Raw genomic sequence first — 6000 nt, 5'->3', positions numbered from 1 at the left:
GCTCAACGTTGCTAATAAGTATGACTGTCAGTGTCAGATCAGGGAGCTATTATTATTTTTTTAACCAAGGTTTAGATTTGAGCTTTCTCCTGCTTAGTCAAAACAATGGAATTCAAACGACACAGCTTCCCAGGAACGTGTGCTAAGGGACCCTGAATTCTGAGCTGTCTCCTTCACCGGGTATGAGTGGTGAGGGAGATTGTCATTTTCATCCTAGCAGTCCATCGTTACTAAGGTGGTTCAATGAGACAAGGATTTCTTGAGTCCCCACTATGTGCAGCTAGCTGGATTGGCACACAGGCTACATATTCAACCGAAGTGAATTCAGCAATGATTTATTAAGCACTTATGGACTATGAAGATTAAGTTTTAAAAGAAACAGTTCTTATCCTCAAGGAGCAAACATTCTATTGTAGGGAAACACCAAGAACATGAGTCAATATGGCATTTGTTCAAAGTAAATATGAATTTGTGGTGAGGGCAAGGAGATGTTAACACCTGGGGTTGGGGAGTTGGGTCAGGACATAGTGCCGCACCAAAATTTGAACATCTCACAGCCATAGAATCTGTGAGTTGGAAGGGACCTCAAAGGCCTCCAATCTAACTCCTCCAAGAAAGGAATCCCCATTAGAAGCAGTCAAGTGACCTTCAACTGAAAACTGCTCTCGAGGCAGCCCACCCCACGCTGGGACAGCTCTGGTTGTTAGAAAATCTTTCCTGATGTCAAGTCTGAATGTGTCTCTTGAAGACTTCCCTGTATTGCTCCAAGCTTTACAATCTAATCTCTTCTCTACTCTGAGAGCCCTTCATTTTCTTGAAAACAACCCTCCTACCTCCTGGCAGTCTTCTCTTCATTAGGGTGAATGACCCTAATAAGATACAGACTCTGGGTCCTTCACCATGCTAGTTCCTTTCTTTGGACCTTCTGACTGGAGCTGCAGTGTACCCCCTTGGCTTTAGAAGCCACCCCCCCCACACAGCTCAAGATGCAATAACTTTGCACATTCATTCATGTGCTATCAAATGTTTGACAGCTTGCTCTCTGAACGGTAAGGACACACAACACACTTTTAAACGAAATCTGCATCATGACCATTTTCACCATCACTTTCTGAAGTCCAGACAATGAACAAAAGGACAAAAGCCCTCCTTTGTAGTGTTTATTGGTTTCTAAGGTGAGGATCGAGCTGGCTTCAGGGGGCCCTTAGCACATTATACTACAGGCATTCCTAGGCTTGTGGTTCACTGAACACCCCAGATCTTCTTCAGGACAACTGATCTCTACTGACACCTCTCCCTTCTTATACTTGTGGGGTTGTTTTTATCCAAATTTACAATCTAATGTAAAGAATTTACATCCCTATTCAATTCCATCTAATTAGGCTCAGCTCCCTGCTTTAGCCTGAGTCCTTTTAGATCTTGACTCTACATATCCAGCATGTTAGCCAGCCTTCCCAGATTTATATTGCCTGCACATTTGATGTGCTTGTCACCTGTGCCCTTATTAGTGGCACTGATAAAATTTTAAACTGCCCAGGGCGAAGGATAGATCCCTAGGGTACCTCATTGGAGACCTTCTGCCAGGTGGACATAGAACTATTAACAACGATTCTTTGAATTTTGTAATCCAGGAAGTTCTGTAGTGTGTAATTCTATCATCATCTAGCATGTGTTTCCCTGTCCAGGAGTGTATATGGAAAAAATTGTACAAGGTAGAAAGCGATGGGTCCAAATGATGGAACCAAAATATTCTAGGCCCCTTAAAAAGTCATGTAGTGTATTTTCTGTAGACACTCATGTGTTTCCATGCTGTCTCCCCTACTAGAATGTAATCTCTCAAGAACATGGACAGCATCACTGATGTCTATATATCCTCTTTGTCTAGAATGGTGCCTTGCATAGAGGAGAAGCTTAAGTTTTTGTCAACCAATTGTTTTGCTTTAAAAAAGGACTTTTTTCTATGTATCATTTCTTTGATCCTAACCTCATCTTTCACCTGCTCTGAGGTTTATCTGCCCTGTGCACAACTTTTGCCCTGTTACTCCTTCCCTCAAAAACCTCCCATTGCCTCTAAGGGCCAAAGGAGTAAAGTTCAGACTCCTTTTTCTGCCCACCCCAAAGGTGGTGCCCCAATTTGGCACCACCTTTCCTTCACAGCCTAATCTCATCTGTCCCTTCAAATATTCTACACTCCAGCCAAGGTGGATGGTTCCTTCTCACCCTGGAAATGCCCTCTGTTCCTCTCCCTCTGATTGGCTGATCCCTCCCGGGGGTTAAGGGTGGATGGACACACCCAGTCCAGTCCCAACCATATCTTCATTCCCTTTCAGGCCACATTGCTGACTCTCGCAGGCTTGTTCTACAATGCTCCCACACTGGGTACCTTCATCTCCTCTCTCCTTCCCCCAGTAGCTTCCTTTTGTCCTCTTTTCCCATTAGAATGTAAACTCTTTGGGAGTGTTTGACTTTTTTTGCTTGTCTTTGTATTCCCAGTTCTTTGTCTAGTGCCTAGTACATAGTAAATGGGTAATAAATGTTGGTTGACTTGACTAGACTCATCCCCATGTTACAAAGAAGAAATGAGCCTGGGAGGAGTGAAGTGACTTGCTCAATGTCACACAGTGGTGACTGAGCTGAGTTTGAAGGAAGCCAAGGATCCTAAGAGGTAATGCAGGGAAGGCATTCTATGGATTGGGGCCATGTCACCTGTCCACAAACATGGAGAGGAAATATCACATGTGAAGGCCAGCAAGAAAGGGAGGACAAGGATCAATTTCCCCCCTCTACAATAAAAATACAAAAAACAAAACACCTGACCACAGTAGGGAAATGAGCTCTCCTTTTCAAAAGAGACACAAGCCCAAATGTCACAATAGATAGAGGAAGAAGAGATGTGAATCAGCCTCTTCCGGCAACTGAGAGCCAACTTTGTAATAATCGCCCTCTCACATCTTTGCTTTTGTTCCAATATACTCTTCCCTCTGCTTTAAAGAAAACCACCAGGTATTTATAAGGTACAAACTATGGGCCAGGCACTGTTCTAGGTGATGGGGCCATGAGTACAAGGAACAAAATAATCCCACTCTTGCAAGGATCTTACATTCTAATTGGGGAGCCGAGTATGTATAAAATCCATATAGCATAAATTCAAAGTCCATAAATGAAAGGTCATTTAAGAGGGAGGATGCTAGAAGGATTGGCTATGAGGGATGTCGAGAAGGTGGGACTGAGATTTGACAGCTGTTTGGTAGGTACATAGGGCGAGGGAGAGTGAAGAGTCAAAGATTACGCTGAGGCCATGATCCCTAAGACTCTAGGGGGATGGCGGGGCCTTTGATATGAAGAAGGAAGTTTGGCAGACGGAAGGGCTTAGGGAGGGAATGACGATGAGCTCAGTTTCAAATGAGTTGACTAAGATGTCTCTAGGACATCCAGGTTTTTTTAAGCGCAAGACACTTTTAATTTTTTCAGTTCCAAATTCTCTCCCTCTACCTACATTCTAATCTTAACCCAATTTGAAATAAAAACAAAACCTGTTACAAATACACACACATAAAAAAAGTAAGTGTGCACTTTAGCCAAGGACATGCGGTTGGAAACATGCAATAGATGGTTATTAATATGGGACCGAAACTCAGGAGACAGACTGGAGATGGACAAATACATCTGGGTGTCATCTGTATGTGTGGGAGGAGAAGGGGGGCAAGGGGGGAAAGGAGAGAGAGAGAGCGAGATAGAGAGAGTGAGAGAAAGAGAGAGAGGGAGGGAGGGAAGAATAGAGAGAGGAGAGATGGAGAGATGGAAAGTGAGGGAGAGAGAGAGACTGAGAGAAAGAGAGAGTATAGGGAGAGACGAGAAGGCCTAGAACAGAACCTTGAAGAATACTGAAGGTTAAGGGTGTGATGTGGCTGATGAAATAGCAATGCTAGAATTTCCCATTCTGTGAATTAAAAATACACATTAAATAGAAGACTAGTGATTTATGGATTTTTGTTCTTTCTGATTCTTTGTGAAATGCCTCTCAGTCTAATGCTATTAAGAACTGAGAGAGCAGCTTTCATACAACAGCTCTAGTTCCACCTTTTAGGATCAGCATAGGTCTAATGTCTCTTACATCCATCTATCCATCCATCCATCCATCCATCCATCCATCCATCCATCCAAAGGTTTTCATTGCCTACTGTATGCCAGGCACTGAACTATGTACTTAGGATGCAAAGAAGAAAGCGAGACGATTTCTGAGCTAAATCAGTTTATGTTTTAATGGGGCATATCACACATTTTGAGAAGTAATAGGCAGGGAAGGGAGTTTGGGACTGGACAGTCACAAGGGGGCCTGCAGTAGAGTGCTGGTCCCTTTCCATCTTGCCATACAGCTCAAGGATCACTGAGCCTTTCTGTCTGTCCTGCAGCTGAGTCCTTCCCCCAAGCCCAAATTAGACTGTGAGCTCCTTGAGAGAAGGAACTTCCTTGAGTTTCTCCTTGCATCCCTAGCACTGAGAACAGTATGTGGCACATAGTAAGACCTTAATAAATGGTTTTTAAAATTCATTCATTCTTTAGTCATTCCATAGCAATGGCAGTATTCCATGTGTCAGCCCTACCCAGTGTGGTCCCAATTTCCAAAAAGGGGGAGAGGGTGGAAGCTTCATACAATTTGCTGATGCATTCAACTTTGGTTCCTGGCAAAAGCCTAGAACAAATTATTAAAGGGAATTAGGTTTAACAGCATTTTAAAAGGAGTGTGGTGATTGCTAAGAGTCAGCCTGGATTCATCAAGAACAGGTCACGCCAGACTAAGCTTGTTTCTTTTTAAAATTTAATCTAATTTTAATTTTTCAATTAACAAAAATCTATTTTCTCTTTCCCCTTCCCTCATCAGGAGGAAAAAAAGAAAAATAAAGCCCTGATAAGAAACATGCATAGTTAAGCAAAAAAAATTCTTGTATTGACCTTGTCTAAAAATGCCTCCCCCATTGTGTACCCTGAGTCCATCACCTTCCTGTCAGGAGGTGGGTGGCATGCTTCATCAGGTCCTCTGGACTCATGGTTGCTCATTACATTGGTCAGGGCTCTTAAGTCTTTCAAAGTTCTATGTCTTTATGATACTGTTTACGTTGCATAAATTTGTCCTCCTGGTTCTGCTCACTTTGCTTTTCATCAGTTCATACAAGTCTTCCTAGTTTCCTTGGAAACTGTCCCCTAAGCATTTGTTATAGCCCAATAGTGTCTCATTATATTAATGTATAATAACATGCTCAGGCATCCCATTAGTTTCTAGTTCTTTGCCCTCACAAGTCATTGCTTTAAATATATTTTGCATGCATGGGTTGTCTTCCTCTTTCTTGAATCTCTTTGGAGTATAGACTTAGCAATGGAATCACTGGGTCAAAGGGCATGTACAGTTTGGTGACATTCTCTAAGCTTTATAGGACAGGTGGTCACTAGTGGATCAAGAGAATGTTTTAGATGCCTCTGGGGACAGTAACAGACTGGAATTCAAAGCCTTTCCTGAGCAAATATTGTCTGGATCATGGAACCAAGGGAATGATGGCATCCAAAGAGCAGGGATCAATGTCCAAATAATAGCTGTTAACAATTATCACTTATATAAGGCTTTAAGGTTTACAAATTACTTTACAAATGTTATCTCATTTAATATTCGCAACAGCCCTGGGAGATAGATGTTATTATTATCATCCCCGTTTTACAGATGAGGAAACTGAGGTTAATTGAGGTTAAGTGACTTGCCCAGGGTCACCCAATTAGTATGTCTTTGAGGTAGGATTTGAACTCGGGTCTTTCTGCCCAGTACTCTACCCACTGTGTCACCTAGTTCCTTACATCGGACATGTGTATCTGAAGAGCTGTCATGTGGGAGTGGCTCAAGTCCCCTTGGCTCCATGGAACAGAACTAGAAGTATTGGATGGGAGGTGCAAAGATCCAAATTTAGTTTTGATATAACCATGAGAGCTGCTCAACAGTGGAGATGTAAGCTT

Source organism: Trichosurus vulpecula, chromosome 5 (assembly GCF_011100635.1).
Source record: "Trichosurus vulpecula isolate mTriVul1 chromosome 5, mTriVul1.pri, whole genome shotgun sequence".
NCBI classification, from domain to species: domain Eukaryota; kingdom Metazoa; phylum Chordata; class Mammalia; order Diprotodontia; family Phalangeridae; genus Trichosurus; species Trichosurus vulpecula.
Note: the sequence above shows the minus strand (reverse complement) of the source record.